Below are 25,852 nucleotides of genomic sequence, written 5' to 3'. Positions count from 1 at the left end.
ATTCATCAAGCACCAAGTGATTTTTCAGAAAGCTAATGAAACCCACTTGTGTTTGCATCAATTTTGATGGAAAAATCACAACCCTAAACAGTGGAAATTCTATGTCCCAAGAAAGAAAAAGAACCAAAGCCACCAAAACCATGTGATAGTTTTCAAGGCAAGAAATCCTAATGCACTACGTCTCCTTAGTAAATTCTCACCTTCTTTTATTTGTGTTCATGTTACTACTCTTTTTTAGTATCAGTGTGAACTTCCAGGAAGCAGGTTTATGCTTACTTCTTCATTTAGCAAGAAAAAAGAAACTGAATAAACCCTATTTTGCTAACTCATTCCTCCAGGTTTACAGCCAGGATGTTATGAAGCTTTGTGGTCTCCAAGCAGGAGTGAAATTCAGAGCTAAAACCCACCAGTTATACCCAAAATGGCTTTTAGGAGCTACTTCAGCCTTTGTGGGAGGTGCTTTGTGCCATTAAGCAGGATGCTTCAGCAGAACTTCTCTTTGTGCCCAAAAGCTGTCCAAGCCTTCATGCTTCAGTAGCTCAGTGTTTCTGAAGCTGTCAGTCAATGGGAAGCCACAAAGGGCAGATTATGCAGATATAGTAATTTGAAATTTCTTCTTGGTCCTCTGGAAATTTCTCTCTTGTTTTGTAGAGTCTGTTTTCATTTGGTGTCTTGTGATAAATGGCAGCAGCTAGACTGTGATCTGTCATCCCTTAATGATGGCAGAAATCTCTCAGCTCCAGGTCTTCCTAGCACAAAGGTTTTAAATCTGAATTTAGGCTGCTGGTCTGTTATGAACAGGGCTTTTCATGCATGTTAAGATACCTTGAGTGAAACATTTGCATGTATATTAGTTTATTTTAACTTTGTGATTTCCCACAAGTTAAGCAGGAGATAAGGTCCATCTTATCAATTGTGAATTAATCAGTAAATTGATGCATACTAATTGCTGGGTAGGGTTTATTAGTCATCTTTTCCCCCTGATTTATAGTTTTGAAGGTCAGAAAGGAGTATTGCCATTTTGGGGCCTTTCTATAAAGCAGCTCATAACATTTTACTTGTTAATTTGGGTGGATAATTCATGAGAAAGTATGAGTCACTCTTTTTTTTAATGACTTCGAATAATTAATATCCACTAGAGAATCCTTTACCATCTAGGTAAGCAATCCTCTCTGTTAAAGATGTATATGCCATTTCCCCTCCCAGTGTGTTAGCTACAGCACCCAGCTATTTAAACTCATTATGGTTATATGGACTAGGCTGAAACCCTCACAAGCCTTTGTTTCCTTTTGCCTATTAAGGTATTTTTAGATAGGGTTTAGTCACTGTTTCTTTTTCCCTCTTGATAACTAAGGTTCTTCAGGTCTCTCTGTAATGCAGATCAATGTCAAAAAGTCAACATCATAGCAGAAATGGCTCTACCCTGGAGGGAGTCATTTTCCACTCAGGCCAAGAAAGGGAGCAGGTCCATCCCATATTAGGCTGCCTGATAGCTGTGCAGGTCTATTCATTACACAGGGAAGATAACTGCTGCAATGTTGCCCTCAGTTCTGGAGGCTCCTATCCAAAAGGATGGGGTAGGTCACAAAGGGTGCAAGCACTAAGGATTCTAAAGATACAGCTGTAGTATTAAGGTTTCCATGTATTATGCCTTTTAATGACGTGAAGGGTAAGAAATTATTTTATTGTGGTATCAAAGTACCAGTATTAAGGAAAAAGTAACTTGACAGTGTTGTTAGCTTTTTTCTTCTCTCTTATGTGCAAAGGAATAACAAGAACCAGCATCTTAATGCTGAAGTCATACACATTCAAACTTGAAATCAGAGGTAATTTTCTAGCAATAAAGTTAACTTCCTGTTGGAGAGTTTTTGCAGTGAAAAGATATGTTTTCCATTGCACTGGATTCTTCAAAATGGGATTAGGTATCTTGAAAAGAACATACAACCCTTTAATTTGGCTTCTAGGAAAAATATACATGTATGGATTACATATAAAAGAAACCAGATAAAGTATTTAGAACAATAGCTTCTGGTCTCAGAATTGAGGAGGACAAATAATTTGTTCCATTCCATTTACAAAATAATGGACCCAGTTGGACTAATTTTTTAAGTAGAAAGCAGGGGCACAGAAAAAGTGTGGTAGTGGAAGCAGCATCCAAAAGACTGCGAAATAGTGTGAAAGAAGCAGTGCTTGGACCTGTTAGGCTTTCTTTACTTTATCTTAATTTAGACTTCAGTGACATTTGAAATAGCTGAATAACAAAAACTGTTTTCAAACTTTAGTGTGTGTGATACCAAATTTGACTGAACTATTTTTTAAGGACAGATACTGTAATTCTTTATAATTGGTTTTCTTTTCTCTAACTTTAGATGGTATACTTAAATTCCTTGAGTTCCTCAGTCATGAATCCATACATTTCAACATGTTCAATTTTTCATTTAAAAAATTATTGCTTCAGGAAAGCTACTATATTCTTGTCCTACCTAGAGTTACTAGCACATGCTCTCAATTCTTTAAGGTTTTGGTTTTTTTCTGGATTGGTTTCTTTTTCTCAGTTACATGTCACTGTAGAGGTACACGAAGAGTAAACTGTGAAAAATTCTGCAACGGTTCTAGTAGTTTTTCTTTCAAATAAATTATATGAAGTGTTCAGTTGTGTAGTCCTCTGTGTTTGGAACTGATTTATGAAAGCAGGGCAATCATATTTTAATTACTATTTATAAGGAAAATAGATTTGTTGCCCTGTTTCAAGAGTCTAATTCTAGGCCCTTATTAGTAGTCAGTTTGTTTGCCCAAGTGCTGCTGAAGTGTAATTTCTTTTCTACAGCTCCATTTTTCTCTCAGGTAGTTTCAGAGACACAAAAGTCCCAAGTGCTTCTTGCTTCTCAGTCATCCCTAAATAGCAATGTACTATATAAGAAAAAATGATTTTATGTCTCAGATCCCTAAATTCCATGGCAAGGTGTCTGAAAGCTTTCTAATTTCCTCCTTTTTCACTCTTTACTCAAAAGTATACTGTGGTAATAGGTTCTGTGTCCATTCTGCCAGTTAATGTTTCACCCCACTCAGTTTCTTTTGCCCCTTTAAAACCAGACACATTGTGGCAGAATCATCTGTCTCCAAAGTGCACCATTGGTAACGAGTGCCCAATTTTCAAAATGCTGTGCAGCCCTTTTAGCCATATCTTATCCATTAAAACCAATTCCTGAATAAAAAAAAACACACATCCTCTTACTGTCAGGAAAATTCTTATGGAGTGATTGCTCTGGATGCACCAACCTGCTACCCTAACTCTACTATTTGGTGCATTAAAATCACCTGTAAATGATAATGCACTCACAGACTATGTTATTTTCCCCTCTCCTTTCTGTCAACACAAAGGTTTCTTATTTAGTTTCATCAGTGCCTTTTAAGACTGATGCTAATATTTGATATTTTAGTTTTTTTTTATTGCGCATTATAAAGATATGTATTATATAATATACACGTTAAACCCACATATTGATAATAATCACACACACATATATACATAAAAATGTGACCTGACTTAAAAGGCAAAGGTTATCTCTACTTCCCTGAGACTGCTTAAGGGTTTTGAGTGCTCAGTGTGACAGGAGATATTTGGAGAAACCTTGGTGTTCATGCCCCCTGTGTTAGCATTGCAATTTCACAAGTCGATATGCCAAATCCTACACCTAGGATGGAATAACGCCAGGCACAAGTACAGACTGGGAGAGTAGCAGCTGGAGAGTAGCCCTGCAGAAAGGGATCTGGAGGTGCTGGTCACCAACAAGCCCAACATGATTCAGCAGTGGGCTCTGGCAGCCAAGAGGGCAAACTGCATCCTGGGGTGCACCAAACACGGTATAACCAGCAGGTTAAAAGTGATGATTATCCTGCTGTATTCAGTGCTGGTGCGGCCTCACCTGGATATACTGTGTGCAGTTCTGGGCCCTGCAATCTAAGGATGTGAAGGTCCTTGAAAGTGTCCAGAGGAGGGCAGCAAGGCTGGTGAAAGGGCTGGAAGTGCTGTGAGGAGCAATTATAAACTTTGGTCTTTAATTTGGAGAAAAGGAGGCTGAGGGGCAACCTCATTGCTCTCTGCAGCTTCCCAAGGAGGGGAAGTGGAGAGAACTCACATATAACTAGGGTGTGAGTTCTGGATCCCCCACTGCAAATTAGTGGTTATAATGAAGGCCAAAAGCATCGAGTCTTATTTTAGTACACAGCAGTAACCTGTGACTGAAACCTGCTATTTAAATAACTATTCTAGAAACTGTCATTCTGAATTCAGGAAATATAGACTTAAAGTAACCCTTAAGTGAAATTCACACATATTCCCAGAAGTAAATCTGCAACCAAAATACAAACACCTTGGATTTTCTTTTACTGAGAGAAGCAGAAAAAGAAACACAGTTAATTTTTCTAAAAAAAAACCAAAATAGTTAAAAGTAAGGCAAGGTCAGAGGAATTGTTCCTTAGCTTTGATAAAGGTATCAAATAGTAGACTTTTTTCCAGGGGGAAAAATTTACTTTTTTGAAAGAATTGAAGGATTTTAAGACTCTGACTTCTGAAGCACCATTGATGCTCAGATACCTCAGCAGAAATAAGTGTTAGAGACTGAGTTAATGTAACAAAAAAAATCCAGCCTTCTATCTTGAATTTGTATTGTAAAGGTCAGCCTTTTATTACTGTTGATTCAAAGAAGTTACCATCTTGAGGCAATGCCCCTATGCCCCTACCTACCAAGTCATTACACTGTTTAAAAGAAATTCTATTGCATGAGACCTGCTGCCTTAATGCATATCAGCTGTACCTCCTCCTTCTCTGCCTGTGATGTTTTGTGTATGATCTGCTGCAATTTCCCCACATCCATCCTGCACCTCTGTTGCTTATTGCCTTTCAAAGGCAGCATGGAGGAGCCTGTAAATCTTTTAATCTTCATCCTGCTCCTCTCCCGCATACATCTTACATTATTGGCACACTGATGTACAGGTGAAGGTACACCCCTTCCCACCTACAAGGTGGGAATGTACAGAGAGACTGTGCAAAGGCCCTCATTCACCTGCATCCACCCAGATATCCACTGGTCAAATACTGAAACTCAGAAAACCTTGGAAGTGCAAATGCTGGAAGGAATAAATCTGCATTGTATATTTTGACAGTCATAGGTACAAAGCAAAATGAATACACACATCCAAAAGAGTAATCACTAAAATCAACAACAAGACTCCCACTGACTTTGGTGAGAATGCCTTTTCTACTTAACACTGTAATAAAAAATAAGATCTCCACAAATGCACACAAATAAGATACTTGCATTGTATTGACTTAAAACTGCCTGAGAAATATTTCCTTTTGAATCTCAGTGCTGGTTATAATTACACTATACTTTCATGCTGTGTTTATTGCCATGGCAACCCCAAATTATGCTAATATATATATATATATATATACACACACATGTTTGAGGTAATTCTTTATTAAAGAATTTAAAAAAACAGAGTCAAGAACAGGGCTAGAGAGCACTACCTGTGTCACACAAGCAATATATCATTTGTACAAACCTCAGAGCATTTTTCCCTAAAGTTGCAATAAAAGACACAAAATTTTATTTATCTTTCTTTTTTATTATTTGGTTTTTATTCCATATTTCTTGTATGATTTAGCTGAAGGAAGCTCATCTGCAGTCAGCTGTATTGCAACAAGACTGGATTTGGCTCATGGAGAAAGTACCTTTGCCTTTACACTGAGCAATCAAACCTGCTAAGCTTGTCTCTTGCAGCCAGACAAAAGGTCACAGTGCCCTTGTTCAGGAGGAGGTATAGAGAAAAAAGGTCTGAACTCAGCACTGATATCTCTCTGGTCTCTGGGCTGACTAGGTGTGATGATGTGGTCCATCACTGTTCTTAAAAGAGTAGCATCACCCATGAACTTAATGCAAAACCAACTCTGAGAAGAGCTTTGCGCAAAGCTGGACGAAGCAGTGGGCTTAGTCTTGGTTTCAGGTGTTGGGGGCTGCACAACATATTTCTGACATTTCAGACTCTTTGCAGAACACAGGAAACAATCTAGACTTCATTATTGTTATTAATAATACTTATTAATACTTATTAATAATTATATAGTCACAATATTAAAAGCTTGCTTTTAATATTGCTCTGTGGAAAGTGAATACATTGACCTTCAGTCTTATTTTGTAATAGCTGGCTTTATTAGACTCAATAAAATGACTAAACAGCAAGTAGAGGACTGTAACTGTACAATAAAGTGGTAGGAAAAATCAAATGTCAGATAGGACCTGCCTAAGCAGAAGAATGAAAGACCATCTTTTAAGTCACTGAAACAGTCAATGTTAAGGTTACCATGGAAACCTTAATTCTGCTTTTTCTCTGTGTTAGATTTTATTGGGGTTTTGGTTGTTTTTTCTTTTTTTAATAATGAACTTAGCCTCCTCATTGTGTCAAATCGATGGGAATTTTGAACACTACTAATTAGTTTGTGGGTTTTGTCTTCTTTGTCTCTGTTCGCTTTACGTATGATATAACAAAATCTGAGCCTACTTTCCTGAATATCATTTGTGCCATGGTCAGGAAAAATGATCTCTCAACAATCATTTAAGGAAAGAGAAGCTCTTAAGATATGGAAGCATGGTCACTTTGCTGTACAGCTTTGAATAACATCCTTGCCAAGATAAAACCTTTTTGACTGGACTGTTTGTAGGTAGATGGCTTTGGAGCACCATCTGCATGCAGATTGAGGCTGTCTATGATTCTAATTATCTGGGATTGCTATTAACAACTCTCTGTTCCATTAAGCTATTCTTTGTTCAGCACTGATAGCATGACATTTAAGTAGCAGTAGCTGGCTCTGAATGTGATAATTCATAGGAATTATTTCTAATAAACAAACAACCTAGAATGTATTAAAAAACAAAAAGGAGTTTTAAAACAGAATCTCTTGCTCTATGTACTTCTCCACTCCTTCTGACACATCCTAATCAGAAAAAAGCAGAGAAGATATTTCCATGTCTCAGCCTTCCTGTTCTGTTAGCTTTGCTAGGGAGTGTTAAGCATATTGAGCTAAGATGCCTGTTCCTTCTTAACAAATAAGTTACACACTGTAGGAACACATGGAATGAAGATAACGAGGACAATGGGAAACACAGACTGGTTGAGGTCCTACACTAGCAATACCTAATCAGTAATCAATTTATCACGAACTGCATCAAACATCAAAACTTGGCATTCACTTTGTGTGATTAAAGTGTTTACTACAAAAGGTAGCAGAATTGTTCAATGCCAGATACACAGGAGATCATTGTCTCCTTCAGGTTCCAAGGGCATAACACAATAACTAAGTGGGAAGTCCAGAACTGGCCATTTGCCATCTCCCACTCATGACAACTGTAGGCAGCGGGAATTCAAAAGAATAAAATACCTTCTACATGCATTGTGCCATGATAATTTCATACAGCTTTCAAGGGCCATTAAATGATCTTCCATTATCAGGTAAATACCGGTGTTTTGTGCAAACCTCAATAGACAAGACACTATGAGATGGTGAGAAAGGGTTCTTGGTCTGTAACATCTGTAACCGTAGAAGTGGATGATAATTTTTTTCTTTAAGGGCCTTGTTCAAATAACAGTGCAATTTATGATCACTGTGTGCGAGACTGCCTTTTATGAACTTTATAGAGATAGTGGATTTTCTGACTTTTTCAATCTTGAAAAAAGTCTTGCTTTCTGGGTTCAAAATCCAATCACTAAATAAGGAAAAGACAACATGCCTGTGAAGCTTCTATAGATTAGGCTCCTGTAGCCTTTTAGCCTAAGTAAACTTAATGCTTCTAAACTTTGCTTTGAACTGTATGGATTCAAGTCAGTAGCACATACTCACGGGCTGTTTCTGTTGATCCAATCTAGAAGGCAGTTTAGGACTGTGAGTTGTATCCATATTTGTCATACTTACATTTATTCAGCTAATTCCATTGGAAAAAACATTGACTGTATTCAGCCCTACCATTTAAATTTGATCAGGCTGAATAATAGTGGATATTATGTGGTTATATGGTTTCATGCTGTAAGGGTATTAAATATAATTTATTAGATTACTATACATTTGCAGCAAACTGATTTGAAGCTTACCACTGTAAATTGCATACAATTTTTTCTACAGTGTATTGAGAAGAGCTTCTTTCTTTACATAAGTGTGAATCTCATTTTTCTGCTTAACGTCTCTCCCCAGTTTTTAAAAACAAACAAACAAAAAGTCTGAAGAAGAAAAGAGAAAATGTGTTTAACTTCCTTTATCTTTTCCTCCATGCAGGTAGTTTGGGACTTTAAACCAGAGACTGTCATTGCAGCTAGAATTAATCTCATTAAGTAGGTTCTCAAAGGATTGCTTTGTTCTGTAGAACATACTCCATTTTCTACCTTCATTAGCGAACTGCTAAATATTTTACTTTGTCACACGACTGGAATGTATAAACAGATGCACCTTCCTTTCTGCCTTCATCTCTTCAAAACATATTCTGAGTATCTTCAAAGAAATCCTGGATGGATTTCATCAATTTATTACTGAAAATTGGCAGAGAAGATAAGAGTAAAGATCAAAAAAAGGTTGTTTTTAAAAGGAAAAGGTTGCATGAGTATAAATGTTGGATCTTTGGCTGCTGGTCAGGAGGGAGCAAACCAAACTGGTATTTCACCAAGGCTGTAGTAGTACCAGGGATCTGCAAGTGTTTCTCTGAAGTATCATGCAGAAGGTTTCTCCTCCCCCCCGATAGGCTGTTGAATGCTGCACCTTGCACTGTGCCACATCTCCTTGCAATATGTAACGTCTCATGATAAGTTTCAGTACTCCAGGTACAGAGAAGAGTAACTAGACATATTTTACATACAAAAGGAGATGAATTAAAGGCCCAGTCCATATTCTACTTTAAGTTAAGCTTTTTTAACTAAAAGGGCTTTCTCTTTATTGAAAAACAAAATTTACCACATATAGTATGATTAATGCCAATGTCTGTGTCTGCTGGAAGGGATTCAAAGTCTGACAAAGCTCAGTACTTGATTGAGAGGTAGTTCTTCACTGGTGGGCCTCGGTTGATGGTCTGCTCCACCTCCCATTTACAGGCAGGACCAACTAATCACTCCTGGTCAGCTGGCACAGGAAAAAGGGCAGCACAGATACGATGTGATTTTAAACATAGAATGGTTGAGTACAGATATTAACTAGAAAAAGGGCTTTTTCACATTGTTTCCTGAAATGCTGCTAAAGGGATCTGGAAAATAAAGATAGTACTTATGTCTTCTTCATTAAAGATAGTGCTTATGTCTTCTTCATATTTTTTATACCCTGGGTTTCTCATAGCCATATGTTCTTCAAAAGCATATCAATCACATTATATATGTCTAAGTGCACACTGACCTTTATTTGAGATCAGTGTCCACAGCCCTCCATAGGTGACATTTCTAGCAATTATAAGTTGGAAAAACAAGGATTTTTCTTTATGTCTCTCTTCATGCTTAACTAGAAGGTTTCTTAAGCTTTTTCTGGACATCTGAGAGACCAACGTCATTCCTGCCCACTCAAGCAGCTATAGTGTGTAAGCAGCTTGCCCTGACAAAGGGAAGGCTGTGTTGGACATCATTATTCTGTAAGGGCTGGAAGGCATTACTGTGGGTCCCAAGCACAAACACAACCACAAAAGATGGGGAGAATGAGCCGTGTGAATCAAATGTGTCTTTTAATTCCTTCATTAAGCAAGCTCTTGGGAAATTCTTTTTGATTGCTTAAGGCTAGCACTTGATTCAAGAAAACCCACTGAGCCTTTTATTATCAGGTTCATTTTAACTAGCTTTTTGTTTCAACAGTACTCCAAATGCTTTATTATCCATTTTTATTAAGCATTACAATGAGAAGGTAACACTGATTACGCCTCTCCCATGCTCTGGAGATTGGCTTGCTGTTGTAACGCGCTCATTCTGCCAGCCCTCCTATAGTGGCTGTGGCTTTGCTAATGATGGCAGCCAGAGTTGGCAACTTTTTCATGTTCTTGCGGTTTGATGTCATAGGATCATAGAATACCAGTTTGGAAGGGTCCTCATGTTGTTACCAAAAGCTGGAATGACTGTTGTTATAAAGAGGAGATGGACACTGAGGAGATTGATATCAAAGTACTACTAAAGTTGATTAAGTCTTAGATTACCATCCTAACAACCTTCTCATCAGGGGATTCAAAATATTATGGCCTGAGAATTAAAAAAAACCCAGCAGGATTGAATCTCCACTGATTGTTACAGCACTTGTAACCTCTGTGGTAAAACAGCCCTTTTTGTATGGAGAACCTGCCCTGCAGTCACATCACAACCCCTTACTCTATCAGTTTCAAGGAAAAATATATTAAAAAAAAAACTTTCAATGAATGTTTTTGATAGTTGAAATAGTTTTCTGAAGAGTCAGTTTTTACAAGTTTTATTTTTCAATGCTGTATCATTTTTGTTCCCCATTGATGATTTGCAAATCTTCAAAACAAGAAATAGGGGTATTTCCTACCTGCAGCTTAGTCAGGCTCAGTTGGAGCTGGCCTTCTTGGGCTGCAGGGAAAAGGGTTGCAGGTTTGTTTGCAAACGCCATACCCATGTGTCTGTGCATTGCAGCCTGTAATGCAGTTTGGAGGAGGGGAAATTTGGTAAAATCTTTCTGAACAGGAAAATATGCATTTTGTAAACTTGAAAAGAATACATGCAAATATGAAACAGGCTGCAATGCTTGCCGTACTAGCAGTAGGTGTCAACCTTTTTCTCAAATCTCACTTTTGCAGATATAAAAACGATGTTTTCATGGCTACATGATTGTCATTTCTCAAAGCAGTCACAAGGAGAGTTTTTTGCTTTTGCTTATGCATTTTCTGCAACTGTTAATAAAGCTCCCTTTTCTCAGGTAAATTCTCATATATGCTTAGTAAAAAACTGAAAAACACCTTCAAAAAGCCTTTTGATTAGAATTGAGTGAATAAGGTGATACAGAATCATAGAATAGTTAGGGTTGGAAAGGACCTTAAGATCATCTAGTTCCAACACCCCTGCCATGGGCAGGGACACTTCACACTAAACCACCTCACCCAAGGCTCTGTCCAACCTAACGTTGAACACCACCAGGGATGGAGCATTCTCAACTTCCTTGGGCAACCCATTCCAGTGCCTCACCACCCTTACAGTAAAGAACTTCTTCCTTATACTCAGTCTAAACTTCCCCTGTTTAAGTTTGAACCCATTAAGCCTTGTCCTATCACTACAATCCCTAATGAAGAGTCCCTCCCCAGCATCCCTATAGGCCCCCTTCAGATACTGGAAGGCTGCTATGAGGTCTCCACGCAGCCTTCTCTTCTCCAGGCTCAACAGCCCCAACTTTCTCAGCCTGTCTTCATACAGGAGGTGCTCCAGTCCTCTGATCATCCTCATGGCCCTTCTCTGAACTTGTTCCAACAGTTCCATGTCCTTTTTCTGTTGAGGACACCAGAACTGCACATAATACTCCAGGTGAGGTGTCACGAGAGCAGAATAGAGGGGCAGGATCACCACCTTTGACCTGCTGGTCACGCTCCTTTTGATGCAGCCCAGGATACGGTTGGCTTTCTGGGCTGCAAGTGCACACTGAAGCCAGCTCATGTTCATTTTCTCATCAACCAGCACCCCCAAGTCCTTCTCGGCAGGGCTGCTCTGAATCTCTTCTCTGCCCAACCTGTAGCTGTGCCTGGGATCGCTCCGACCCAGGTGTAGGACCTTGCACTTGGCATGGTGAAAGTTCATAAGGTTGGCATCAGCCCACCTCACAAGTGTGTCAAGGTCCCTCTGGATGGCATTCCTTCCCTCCAGTGTATCAACCAAACCACACAGCTTGGTGTCAGCAAACTTGCTGAGGGCGCACTCAATCCCACTGTCCATGTCAGAGACGAAGATGTTGAACAAGACCGGTCCCAACACCGATCCCTGAGGGGCACCACTCATTACTGGTCTCCAGCCAGACATTGACCCACTGACCACAACTCTCTGTGTGTGGCCATCCAGCCAGTTCTTTATCCACCGAGTGGTCCATCCATCAGATTGATGTCGCTCCAATTTAGAGACAAGGATGTCGTGTAGGACAGTGTCGAATATACAAAACCGTTGTACACTATACAATGTCTCAATCAAAATGTTGTATAACATACAATGTCTCCCATGTAGTACTTGAATTTAAAAAAAAAAATCACCATGTATTTTAAATGCAATTTATTTTAAAAGCCAAGCTCTTAGCTTCCCTTCACTGTGCCACTTTCAGCCTGGTCTCAGTGCAGGTGCATACTGAATGTGAGTAAGCAGTATGATATAAAAATGCCAATAAATGGTCCCATATTCTAACACCAGACATTTTCCTAGTGTATTTTGTGAACAAACAGAGAAGCAGCCTGTGTATCTGCTTTTTTCTTTTTTGGGAAGGGGCAATGCTACTGAAAAAGTAATGAGACCTGATGGTTGGTAGTAAGGGAACAGTTACTGCTCCTGTTTGCTTCTGATCACACCATTGTGAACAGTGTCTTCCCACCTCTGAGCAGCACAGGAAAGAAAAAAGAGTTTTCAGATGCAACATAGAGTTTGTTGCTGGCACATTAGCACATGAACTAAACTTTCCATTGTTTCTTCTGTAGTGAGGATTGGGGTTGAGGTGCCCACAGCTGAATCTGGTTATTCCTGAATCAATTTGGTCTTCCTGACACAGAAATCACTAATAGAGATGCAGTTGCTCAGATACTTGGAGCCATTATTTGAAGTCATTCAGTATTCCCTCAGCTGTCTCAGAGACCACTAGCAGAACAGTCTTTGCTGCCATGGGAGCCATGCTTTAAAAAGCACTCTATGTATGGCAGTTCACACTGTTATTCAAGTAATTCTAGGCTAGAAAACCCCAGATGGATTGGATACAAGCCACCAAAGGTATAACCTCTCATTTACTTACTCTTATAACACCTGCTGGTGTATACTAAGGTACTTTCCCTAGAAACTTTGGACATCTATTGTTCTTAGCCGAAGCACATTGACTAGGACATCTGTTGCCCAGAACTTTTTGGCCTTTGGAGACAAAGTGAAACTGATACGTTTATTATTTTTGTTTGCTTGTTTTCAAGGTTGGGTTTATAGGAAAAAGGTTGTATTAAAGATACATTTCCGTAATATTTTCAGGTGAAAAGATGGAAAAAATTTTTCTTGAGCTAAGGTGAAATCTCACCTGAGACACAGCAGAGCAGCAGACTGAGAAGAGGAAAAATTAATCTGAACAACTGGCAAATATGATCAATCAAATTATGGAATACTTTACCAAGAAAATGTGAGTCCTGGTACCTCCATTATGGAAATCAGATTTGACAAATAATCATTAAAACTGTATTGCGTATATCACTCCTTCTCTGGCCTTGGGGGATGTGGTAAACCTCAAATCATGAGTGCTGTTACAGCTCTATGAGTAAGGTCTATTTTCTGTTCTGTTTTATTGCCTTCCTGAATTTCTAAATTAACATGATGCATGTGAGGAGAACCAAATATTCTTGGGGTTTGGTACTTTTTTCAACTTCTTAATTTTGTGGACTTTTTATATTGAAGAGAGAAACAGTAATTTTATTTTATATGAACACAGTGCTTTATAAATCAAAGCATGTTTCAAGCTCTACACAGGCACACATCACAGTTCTCTCCCAGCTGAGATGCAGCAGGCTCTAGTACTGATGTGGGAAACCTCATACAAAGCTCTACCTTAATATACCAGACAGCAATAGGAATAGGCTAGAAACAGGCTGGCTGCAGCCTATGACAGTAGGATAGTTCACAGCTATTGTTACAGTTTTGTGTCAGGGTGCCATCACCTTAAAGTTTAAAGGGACACTTGTATATGAATCTCTTCAGGTCATAAGACGCACTTATTACTGTGGTACATGCTGACCTATTTCTCTGTTCTGTAACTTGGTTCTCTATTGTCATAGAATCATAGAACAGTTTGGGTTGGAAGGGACCTGCAAAGATCGTCTAGTCCAATCCTCCTGCAATGAGCAGGGACATCTTCAACTAGATCATGTTGCCCAGAACCACATCAGGCCTGGCCTTGTATGTCTCCAGGCATGGCACATCCACCACCTCTTTGGGCAATCTGTGCCAGTATTTCACCACCCTCATTGTAAAGATTTTTTTCCTTACATCCAGCCTGAATCTCCCTTCTTTTAGTTTAAAACTATCACCCCTCATCCTATTGCAGCAGACCCTGCTAGAAAGTCTGTCCCCATCTTTCCCTTTTTAGAACTGAAAGGCTACAATAATGTCTCCCTGGAGTCTCCTCCAGGCTGAACAGGCCAACTCTCTCAGCCTTTCCTTCTAGGAGAGGTGCTCTATCCCTCTGATAATTTTTCTGTGTGTAATTTAGGGTTTGTTTTACTTACAGCTTAAATTGTTGAAGACCAGTAGAGTCAATACATGATAACAAGGATCTTCCAGGAAGTTCAGATCATTGCTCTGCATATTAGTTGTTAAAGGGAAAGAGAAAAAAAGGAAAAAAACTTCATCTGGATGAAAAATGGCTTTTCCCACAAGGATCAAAGCCAATTACAGTAAGCAGCATATAAGTATTGAATTTCGTAAATACTTGTTCACACAGAAGCATGTAGTTAGGGTAAGATTTCACTGAAAGGGCTCCATTAGGATCTTACCCAGCTGTGGAGTAGGGTAGTTGTGGGGGAGGAAAGAAGTCTCAAAATCCAAAGGAAACCTGAGGGACTCTCAGTATGGCAAGAATAGGGTATGACAGATGCCCCCTCTAGTGGATTTAGCATTTTTACTAGGGAGGAGAGGATATCTGTCTTCTAAGGGCACAATTCAGAGACAAGAATGCTTTGTACATTATGAAGGGAAAAAGATGTCTGTGAGAGAAAGGTGCAGTTTAAGGACATACCTGAGTAATACAGAGAGACAATGTATATTGTGGTTGAATTGTCTTCTGTTTCATTACAAAAGAATGAAGAATAGATACCCAAGCCTCCAGACTGACTCTTCTGTAACTTGGCTGCTGTCCTGAAATGTTTAGCAACTGTCCTGGGTTCAGCAGTAGCAGTCATTTTTCCCCTTCTTGGTAGCTGGCGTAGTGCAGTGTTTTGACTTTCAGCTCGGGAACAGAGCTGATAACAAGGATGTTTTGGTTTGGCCAAGGACTTTGTGAGCCTCATGCTCTGCCAGGGAGGAGGGGAAGCCAGGAGGAAGCAGAGACAGGACACCTGACCCAAACTGACCAAAGAGGTATTCCATACCACAGCACGTCATGCCCAGGATGTAACTGGGAGTTAGCCGGAAGGGCTGGGAGTCTGCAGGGTTGGAGGAGGTATCGGTCAGAGCTTGGTCGGGCTGGGGGGGCAAGTTATCGGTCGGCTGGTGGTGAGATGATGTATTCTCTTCCCTTGTTATTTCCTTTATCATTATTATCATTGGTGGTAGCAGTAGTGATTTGTGTTATACCTTAGTTACTAAACTGTTCTTATCTCAACCTGTGGGAGTTGCATTCTTTTCGATTCTCCTCTCCGTCCCTCCGGGAGTAGGGGGAGGGAAAGAAGGGGGGGAGTGAGTGAACGAATTACCTGACTGGGTTTAAACCACGACAGCAACTCATGGGTGAAATAATTTGGAAACTTCTTGGAAGCACTTGGTCTTTGCAGGCTTAGAAAGACCACCAGAAGCCCTGAACATCACTTCTTTGTTGTGCTGTTTAGGGAGCTATTAGTAACTCACCTTTCCAGCAATTTCCCTCCCTCCCAGGCTGAAGGGATAACTACATTAAATAGACTACTGCTGCCTCTGTAGAAATCCATTATTAGATAGATTCTCTCTGGGTAACCATACATTCAACCAAAAGGCTGGGGGATAAGAACCATCCTGCTTCTCTTATGTGTTTTCTGAGGTGTTGGGAGATGTAGGACAAGTCAGTCTGTAGAGACCTAGCAGTCATGAATTTTTCCTACAGCTTTCCCAAAAGATGATGAAGCAGCTGTCAGCACCTGAGAACAAAATACCTCAGTCTTTGTCATATGATTTAGTTTCACCCTTGTCGTTTCCATTTGGACCTCACCCTCCCTTCTCCAGGTATTTCTGGCTTGCAGACCTGTCATTGTACCTACCCCAGATCCTCTGTCTGACCAGTTCCTCCTTCCAGCAGCAGAGTTCTCCAGTGCCTTTGTCCATGTACCTTTAATATCTTCTTGTCAACTTTTAAGTTTCTAAACCAAAATCCATTACTAGCTTTTGTCTTCTTGATATTTTATTCATCTTCTTCCTCCATTTCCCAGGTGCCCATCACTTTGCTTAGGCAATCTCCATGTCATTCTCCTGAGCACCACAAAACCATGACTAGTTTTATTCCCTAACACCATCTCTTCAATAGATATTTCTGTGCCCTTTGCTGCATGTACTCCATTCATACGAAATTTCTGATTTTAACAATCAACTGCGGGCAAAGTCAACTGAGTGGTTACAAAATGCAGGTTTTGAAAGCTGCAAAGTGTGGCCAGATGTGGGGAGATGAAACACAAGGTAAATCACTTAGCTGAACAAGGCACCTCTTCTTCAAAGCACAAAATACTGGGGCTGGTAAGTGTTCTTTTTACTTCATTTTATTTAGGGACAAGTTTGTCACTCTGACACAGACAAAACAGTTCAGGACAGAGGGGTAAAAAGTGAGCTTGAAATCTGAAGTGTTTTAAAAGCCGTTCTCCATCTTTCTTGCATCCAGGAAGGGGGGGCAGAAAGCAGCTTGAGGGATCAGCATATACTCATGGAGGCAGCTGGAGAGGGCAGGGGTGGAGGCCTTTAGGGGTGGAGGTCTTTTGGCACCAAGCATCTTCCTGAAGCTCTCGGCTACCTCAGCTCAGTAAGGGCCCCACATTCTGGTTCCAGATCAGTGATTTTACCAGATCTCAGTCTTTCTCTGCTCCCCCAATCACATGTGAACTTCCAGTCCCAACCAGTTACACTAATCAGTGAACATCTTATATGGGTACTGCAGCTAAATCCACATTCTGAGATTTAGGAACCATTATTTTTTATAACTGTGAATCAGATCTTTCAGCCCATCTGTTACCCTTCCAGACTTTGAGATAGAGTGTTTCTTTGGCTTTGACGGACAACCATCCACTGACAAGATTGAACACTGTTGACTCCTGAGTACTTGGTCTTTCTGTGCAGAGGATGGGAAGGATCAGGAATTGGAGACCAGCGCTCTCAGAAGCTGACAAGCAGGAAGGCTCTGCAAGGTATTGTGCAGAAAAGCCAAGAGCAGCAGATCTGCAGTGATTATCTTAATGACTATCTCTTTAATCGAATTATCCTTCCTCTCAAAAGGGAATTAATTCCTCAAATTGCTAAGGTTTCTCTCACAGGCTGAACAAAACATGAATTATATCTGTCTGGACTCTCACACAATGAGCCATATTGCCCCAGACTCATGACAAAACACCATTAGGTTGCCAATTAGATGAAAGAAATGAAATGAAAATATTTTTTATGTAGTTACTCTGACCCTCCTCAGACAGGATATCACATGCAGCTGGCTAACTTCACAATTAGCATAAGTCCCAAAGAGCAAATCAAAGCAGAGATCCCACATCAAACAGTCCCCTCTCATGAGGATCTAACAAGATGCTGGCCCCAGCCTGGCTTCATTTGTGGGCTCAGGCATATGGCTCTGCTGGCATCCCAACCACTTCCACTAGTGCCCTACACTAGATACTCAGTCAAGCTTTTGTTTAGCAATGGCTTCCAAACTGCATCCCACTTTTGGCCTTTTTGTCAACCTGATGCTTAATGCAGGGACTATCAAGGCAGAGCTGAGTGAATCCAAGTCTTTCTAACTCTTTTCCAGCTGTGCTATGTGTAAATTACAGGCTCTGTTGTCTTTCCCTGTCAACTGGGAGAAGAAATTTCAGAGTATTCTGCATCCTTACCACACTTCAGGAAACTGAGTCTCAGACAAAGAAGAAGGTGGGAAACAGGGAATGTATGGGTTTTGTTCAAGGAATAAAGTTTTTGCAGAAGGGGCAGAGTGAGCAGATTTTGAGGAAAAGAAGAAACGTTCCTGCAGTCAAGCCTTCCTTTTCTATAAACAAGTTTGCTCTCTCCTGCAGGATGCTTTTTCTACACTAGATACTCAGTCAAGCTTTTGTTTAGCAATGGCTTCCAAATACACTTTTTGAGGCATCAGAATAAATGCTTCTCATGGCTGTAGCAGAGTGGTTATTTAACGGAATCTCTTTAGAGAACAAGAGAGCTGGCAGCTGCTGCATGCTAAAAGCAACTTACAGATGCTGGGGATGAACAGGGAAGTATGAATCCCAGGGAAGAGACTCAAAGAGAAACCTGTCACGGTGTTGTAGTTTAAGTGCAGTCAGTAACTCAGACCCACGCAGTCTTGGCTCGCTTCCCCCCCACCCCCCCTTTCCTCCCCCTGCTCCCAGAGGGATGGGGAGGAGAATGGAAAGAATGTAACTCCCACGGGTTGAGATAAGAACCATCCAGTAACTAAGGTATAACACAAATCACTGCTGCTGCCACCAATAATAATAATGATAAGGGAAATAACAAGGGAAGAGAATGCAATACCACCCGCTGACCGATACTGATACCTAGCCCAACCCTGCAGTGAACCAGCCCTTCTGGGTAACTGCCCCCAGTTTACACCCTGGGCATGATGTGCTGTGATAACCTTTTTGGCTAGTTTGGGTCAGGTGTCCTGTCTCTGCTTCCTCCTGGCTTCTCCTCCTCCCTGGCAGAGCATCAGGCTCAGAAAATCCTTGGTCAGACTAAACATTTGAGCAGTAACAAAAAACATCGGTGTTATCGGTGCTGTTCCCAGGCCAAAATTCAAAAAACCAGCACTGTACCAGCTACTAAGAAGGAGAAAAAATGACTGCTACTGCTGAACCCAGGACACACAGGCTCAGGGGTTTTGTTGTCACTCTGTCTTACCATTTTCAAGTGGAAGATTTTTACTCCCTTGGCAATGGGAGGCCCAGAAACAGGAGTGGTCATACTGGTGATGCTCTGCTACATGCAGTTATAAATACTATTTACAGTTTTTGCGTAACATTTGCAGGTAAGAATTTCAGATGCTGACAGGCAAAGGGTGTAAACTTCTTGTCTAATACCTCATAGAGGAAATGCTGCTCCCTGGAGGGGCAACCATGGCCCCATTAAGGGATCTTGCATTGTGAAACTCTCTGAAGATATCCTTTTTCTTTCTGGAAATTTTTCTCATTAGGAACTTCATTCTGGGTCAAAGAAGTGTTTCATTGATTCTTCACACAGGATCAGGAAATGTTTGCTATATCTCACCAGCACGTTATAAGTAGTTTGATCCCTATTTGTTCCCTATTATTCTCTACTGCATGGGGGATGTAGCAATGGGCACTGATTTCTTTGGAGTTCTTCAAATGCTTCCTAAAACTCTATGAAAACTACTGAACTGGAATGTCATGAATTGCTTTGTGTATTGAAACATCACACAGTTTAGCAATACATTCAGAACAGCTGGAGCAGGAAAATTCAGGATCTAGTTGTATTGTGCACACAAACTGTGTGGAAAAAAACCAAACAAACAACAAAACAACCCCACAAAGAAACCTAATCTTAACAATGTTTTATAATTTCCCATTTTTTTGTTTTGTTTTCCAGAAAGCATTCTGTAGGTATAAAACTGAGCTAACGTCTCCTGCTGCCTTTCCAGTCATCTGCTCTGCCGTAGAGTTGCTCTACTGTTGCTCTGCCCGGATTAAAATATTCTCTGCAGCCACCTATTTATGCTTTCTTAAGCATACAGTGTTTAAGGAAGATCCACAGTACCCATAACTAGAAACTTCAAGATGTAGTTATCTCCTTCTTCCCTGGGGTCAATTTTGTTACCCTTTTCTGGGGGAAAAGTCCAGTCTTTGTGTTTTGGTTGGTTTGACCTCAATCACTTTAAATAGCTGTCTCTAGTGTGCTGAATGAGGACCAACAAATGCCAGGAGAGGAGACTTTTTCCTAAGACGCAGAAATGAGCCCCAGATATGAATGGATTTCTCATAACTCTTGCAAGCTGTCACAGCAGCAGCAGGAGAAGAGGCTTGACTAATTTTGCTCCCTCTTTCTCTCCTGTAGCAAGTGTTGGTTGTTGCCCATGGCAGGCAGGGGTGGAAGGGTGAGCTGTGCCTTCGTGCTGAGTAGCTTTGGTTCAGCATCCCAAGCGTGCATAAATGGGGGAGAAGTAGCCAAAGTTTCTTGATGGGACAGAAAAACTGGTAAATTTTGGAGCTTGTGGAGTCTTTACAGATAAGGTCTGACAGGATACCAAAAATGGCATGATTTTTCAAAGCTGGCAATGAGTTTTCACGCAAGTAGCGACTGCTGGTATCCTCATGTTGGTATCCTCATGCTGTGTGACAGTTTTGGATTTCCCTTCTCTTCTCTGTAAAAAAAACAAGCCTTAGCCTTTCAAGGTAGCAGGCACAAGTTTAAAATGGGTGTAAGCTAGAAGATAAATGAATTGTTGGATTATTTATTTACTCTTTGGGTTTATCAAACTAGAAGATGGCATTGCTGAGCTTCAGATTTTCCCCCAGATTTTCATTCAGTCTCTGACCATTTCTGTGCCAGCTTTTCTGTGCTGAAGCTGTGAAAGCTGTATCAAAATTTACACCACTTTAAAAATAATGTTATGGGAATATTTCATTCTTGTACAGGGTTTAGTAGAAATGCTGGCTATGAAACAGAAAGGAGAAATGGCTACTTTTCTGGAAAAATCTTTGTTTTATCCCAGAGGATAGTGCTAAGAGAAAAGAGAAATTTGTAGGGATATTTAAACTACCAAATAGAATCATAGTTTAGTTAGGGTTAGAAAGGACCTTAAGATCATCTAGGTCCAACCCCCCTGCCGTGGGCAAGGGACACCTCGCACTAAAACATGCCACCCAAGGCCTTGTCCAACCTGGGCTTGAACACTGCCAGGGATGGAGCATTCACAACCTCCCTGGGCAACCCATTCCAGTGCCTCACCACCTTCACAGGAAAGAATTTCTTCTTTATATCCAATCTAAACCTCCCCACTCTAAGTATGAACCCATTACCCCTTGTCCTATTACTACAGTCCCCAGCATCCCTATAGGCCCCCTTCAGATACTGGAAGGCTGCTATGATAGTTTTATCCTTTCAAGTTATCCAGACAGAAGAGGTTTATGTTTTGTTGTTTTCTATTCCTTTAGAGAAAAAATGGCACAGAACAAATGAAAAGTAAACATCTAGTTTCTCTATACTGGAGATAAAAATGAACTCTTCAATCCTTTCAGCAAAGAGTTCTGACTCTGCAATTCAAGGAAATCTGCCTTGCTCCCTAGCAATTAGCCTGAAACTGACACGCTGGCATTTTTCTTCTAGCATTTGAAATCATCTATTACCATGTAATATATATAATATGGGGCTAGATTTGCACATTATCAAGCAGTACAACTGGAAGTATGTCATCTGCCATGCTGTTACATTTGTCTGTGCTTTCAGACATTCAGATACTACCTTTTCTTATGAGGTTCTGATCATGGACTAAATTTGGGAGTGTTCTTTCATGGTTACTGACCAGATACTTAAAGTCAAGCTTGAGTGCATGCATCTTCTGGACCAAACATCAGTTCATACACTTCTTGTGCCCTATTGTGACTAATTCATGTGGTCTGCAGTGCAAGGTTAAAAGGCCAAGTTTAAGCTTAAAATAAACAATTAAAACACATGCCACATTAGTTTCTTTCTCTTATATGAGGTATTAAAGTTCTTAGAAGCACTGACAAACTCTGTGACCATACAAAAATAGGAATGTAGCAAGCATTGCACCAGAAAATTCCCTCGCATTCGGTGCAAAAACCAAAATGACATCTAATTTTGAATGAAAGAGAAGGATTAAGACCATTTCCACCTCTAATTCTGCTTTCAAGTCAAATTGCAGCTAAAAATCTGATGAGATTTAATAATAGTGGAAACTGTGACAGCAACTGCTCTCACGGTTTTGTTTTATATGAACTACTCGCTAAATTGTGCTGCTGTTTAATGAGTTGGCTACAAGCCCAAACTTCAGCAGTATTGTTCCAGAAGTTGCCTTATCTCTTCATGAAACAGTAACATCAGTAAGATGTCCAATCATTATCCCCGTTCCTAAACTGGTTTCTTTCCCAGTCCCACAGCCTTTCTTTTCTGTAAGTCAGAGAGCGTTTTGTTGCTCAACACTACAGACTTTGCTATTGAGCAAGGATGATGGATTTTATTTCTGAAGGAGAAAAGCACACATAGGGTAGAAAGGAAGGAAGAGAGAGGAAAATGACAGAATGCTGTTTCAAAAATAAGTAACTCTGGCACTCTCAGTTAATTTCCAATTAACCAGTGAGGGAGAAACATCTTTCCAACTCTTTATCTCAACTTGCAAGAGCTGCTCATTTCTGCACCCCACTCTGCTCTACACTCTCGCTGAGATGACCTCTATCACATCTCCTCCCTCCCACACTTCCAATCTCATTTAAAAGCTATTTAGCCCTAGCTCTGCCTAGTTACTTCAGTCTGTTTCCATTATCTGTAACTACATTCCTTTGGCAGCAGTCTGAGCTGCTTGCTTGAAAGTCAGACTGAAGAGATGGGTAGCTTTGTTAGGGTTGCCAAGCAGCTCTCATCATCATTAGCCAAGTTATTAAATGAATGTTGATGAATCCATCTATACATTGAACAGCCCTTGGAAGGCTTTATAGGGAAAATACCTTCTCTCAACAGAATGCTAATAAATGGCATTTATATCAAGCATGCTTTAAAATCGCATTTGCTGAGGCTATTCCATGTGTCATAGTATTTGTTCTTGGATTTTTCCATATTGTTTTGACTTTACACTTGTAAAAAAAAAAAATCCCCATCACATTCTCTATTGGTTTTGTTTGTATATTTATTGGTATTCTGTTATTTGACATTATTTACTATACACTTCTCGGCACTATGTGTCTGCCAGCACTGGCTAAAGGCAGCTTTCCCTTGCTATATTTCTTTGTGGGGTTGACAAACATCTGTGCACTTACCTAAAATTTTAGTCTCAATCATAGAATAGAATCATAGAATAGTTAGGGTTAGAAAGGACCTTAAGATACTTTAGTTCCAACCCCCAATCTGGAGCAATGATATATACATGTGATATACTTCGCTCATGAATTTTATCAGTTAGCCTCATGAAAGTTATTCAGAAATTTTTGCAAACTGTTGTTCTTACTGGTTTTATCTTGACTTAGTGTATGAATTAAGAGGTGAAATAATTTAGTCATGAAGACGGTTTCCTGATCTTAGCTTCTATCCTAGTTGTTGTGCAATGATAGCACATGTAAGAGAAGCCCTATCAGAAGTTTCTAACATAATATACCTTCACCTGCTTTTCCAGACAGAAGGCTGCAGATCATCACAGAGTTTTCCAGCCTGGAGAATGAATGAATAAAAGCCCATGCAGAAATGAAATAGAAAATATCCAGTAAAGAATGTCCTGAGGGCCAACTGCAGTTTCAATACGGAGTGCACTTAATTTCAAGTGACATGCTGCAGCATGCTCAGAAAGAAAACCAGCATATTCTGTGATAAAATTATTTTCGAGAATGCTTTTTATATATTGTATCCTTAATTTAAGATTATTGGTAATTAATTATTTATGGTACAGCTCCCACTGTGTTTGTTTGCCTGGTATGGACAGTTGTGTTCAAGTTGGACAGCTGGTAAGTGAAACTGCTCTTCATCTGCTTCAGCATCTTAATTAGCCATCTTAGTTAAAAAAAGGCTATCCAGGAAAAAGATAGGTAACTGCAGCAGGATAGCTGAGCAAGTTAATACACATAAGATGAATCGTTCTCTTGAATTGTTTGTTTCTCTCCAGGAGCCATGATGGTAGTGTTGGATATCATAAAACGTGTAAGGAGATAGCTACAGGGTTTTCTTTTCTCTAAAGGCCTCAAGCACTTGTACAGAAAAAATAAATATATAGTAAAATAACTTCAGAAAGAGACTTTAGAAACTTTACTTATCTCCCAATATCTCAGTACCTGCAGAGATTTACACTGAATAGTCTGGAGTTTGATTTTTTTTCTGCAGATTTATTGATAGCTTTTAATGGTTGATGGAAAAGGTAATCTATGATTTCAGTGAATGTGGCTCAAACATTCAGTGACTTCTATGAGCTTATTACATTTGAACACTCTTCCTAGCCCTTGCTGCCCTGAAATGGTCATTAGCAGAGTTCTGAAAGTCTTACCTTGATTAAGCCAGAATAAACTAGGACTCCTTCAGATACAAAAGAAATGCATGGGAAGTTTTCTTGTCCTTTGAAGATAAACTGAAAATTAAAGTATTTTTCATCTTTTGCACATTAAATAGCAGAAATCACTCTTAGCTTCCTGAGTTCTTATACGTGGTTCAGTGTGTCACCTGCCACATCTCTGTCATTTTGCAAAAAACAAATGGCAGCTCCAATCCAAGCTCTGATTGGAGTTGCCTCCTTCAGAGGAGATATCCTGCTCTCTTCTCCTAGGGCTGGCAATATATGCTTACCCAGTTGCCAGTGTCACCTGCCAGAGAACCAGTGAGCATGATCAGGGAAAGATAGAGCTCAATTTATCTCTTCTTCAAGTAGATATCTGAAAAGAGAAAGGAGATAGCCTGTGTCCTTGAAGTGCAAGTTCCTCTCTATGAACTGTGCAAAAAGCTTATAGTGCTGTCACACATGCCAGCATGGCTGGCACTGAAAGTTAAATGAGCTGAATCCCAGCATGACTGTGATTCTGCTATAGCTAGCTGTGAACGAACTCCAGATATTTTTCCTTGAAATGCTCCTCTTATGCCAAGGTCAGAGTATTTATTACATTCAACCAATACTCTAAATTAATTTTACTTCTGGTAAAGTTGTGCATACAAGATAACACAGCAGCTCAGTGTTTGTTGCCAGCTCTGAGACACAGTAATTTGGTTTTTTTTTTGCCTCTGTTTGGAGATGCCTGTGAAGCCTGGAGCTGTCTAGATTTGACATTAATTCTAGCACCTAAGACATTCCTGCCTGCAGTGTCAAATTAGATTGTATTTATAATATGTCACTGTCTTCTTGAAGATGGATTCACACAAACATTTGCTGGTAATCTTGGAAGCCATCAGGTATATAACATTAGAATAAAAGGAGAGGAGAAATCAGGCTGCACCTAGCATTACTATCTTAATCTAAAATAGAACCAAATGGTTAAGAAGGGATGGACCAGATTCAAAGTACTTCTGAACAAGAACTGTGTTCTTTTACTGTTACTATGAGATTGAATCGTCATAAAACATACAGCCCTTTTATTGTGGTAGGCCAGCATCCTAACAGGGGATCAAGGACTGTCTGTGCTTGACACTGTACATGTATGTACAAAAAAAGTCCACAAAGACTAGGCTGTCTGTCACTTAACATACTTTAGGTGTAATTGTGTTGAAACATAGCAAATCATCGTAGCATTTTAAATATGGTTAATTTAATAGGTTGTCACATAACATTTGTAAGGTATTTTGGAGAAGGTATTATCCCCTTATTTGGTTAGCTGGCCAGCTGGTCTTGTTACTTCTGAATGCTGCTTCTTACTGTGACCTTTGAGAAATCGCAATCAGTGCTGTAAATGCAGATGATCCATTGGTGGAGAACAGGAGGAGCACTGATGAAGTGCTGTAGGGTTTAAGGTCAAAGTGAGTAAGTAGTTTCTTCAAAAAGTGAAAAGACAGGAGATGCAAG

Source organism: Pezoporus occidentalis, unplaced genomic scaffold (genome assembly GCF_034315485.1).
Source record: "Pezoporus occidentalis ecotype Australia unplaced genomic scaffold, CSIRO_AGI_Poc_V1 ctg18, whole genome shotgun sequence".
NCBI classification, from domain to species: Eukaryota; Metazoa; Chordata; class Aves; order Psittaciformes; family Psittacidae; genus Pezoporus; species Pezoporus occidentalis.
This window is presented reverse-complemented; position numbering follows the sequence as displayed.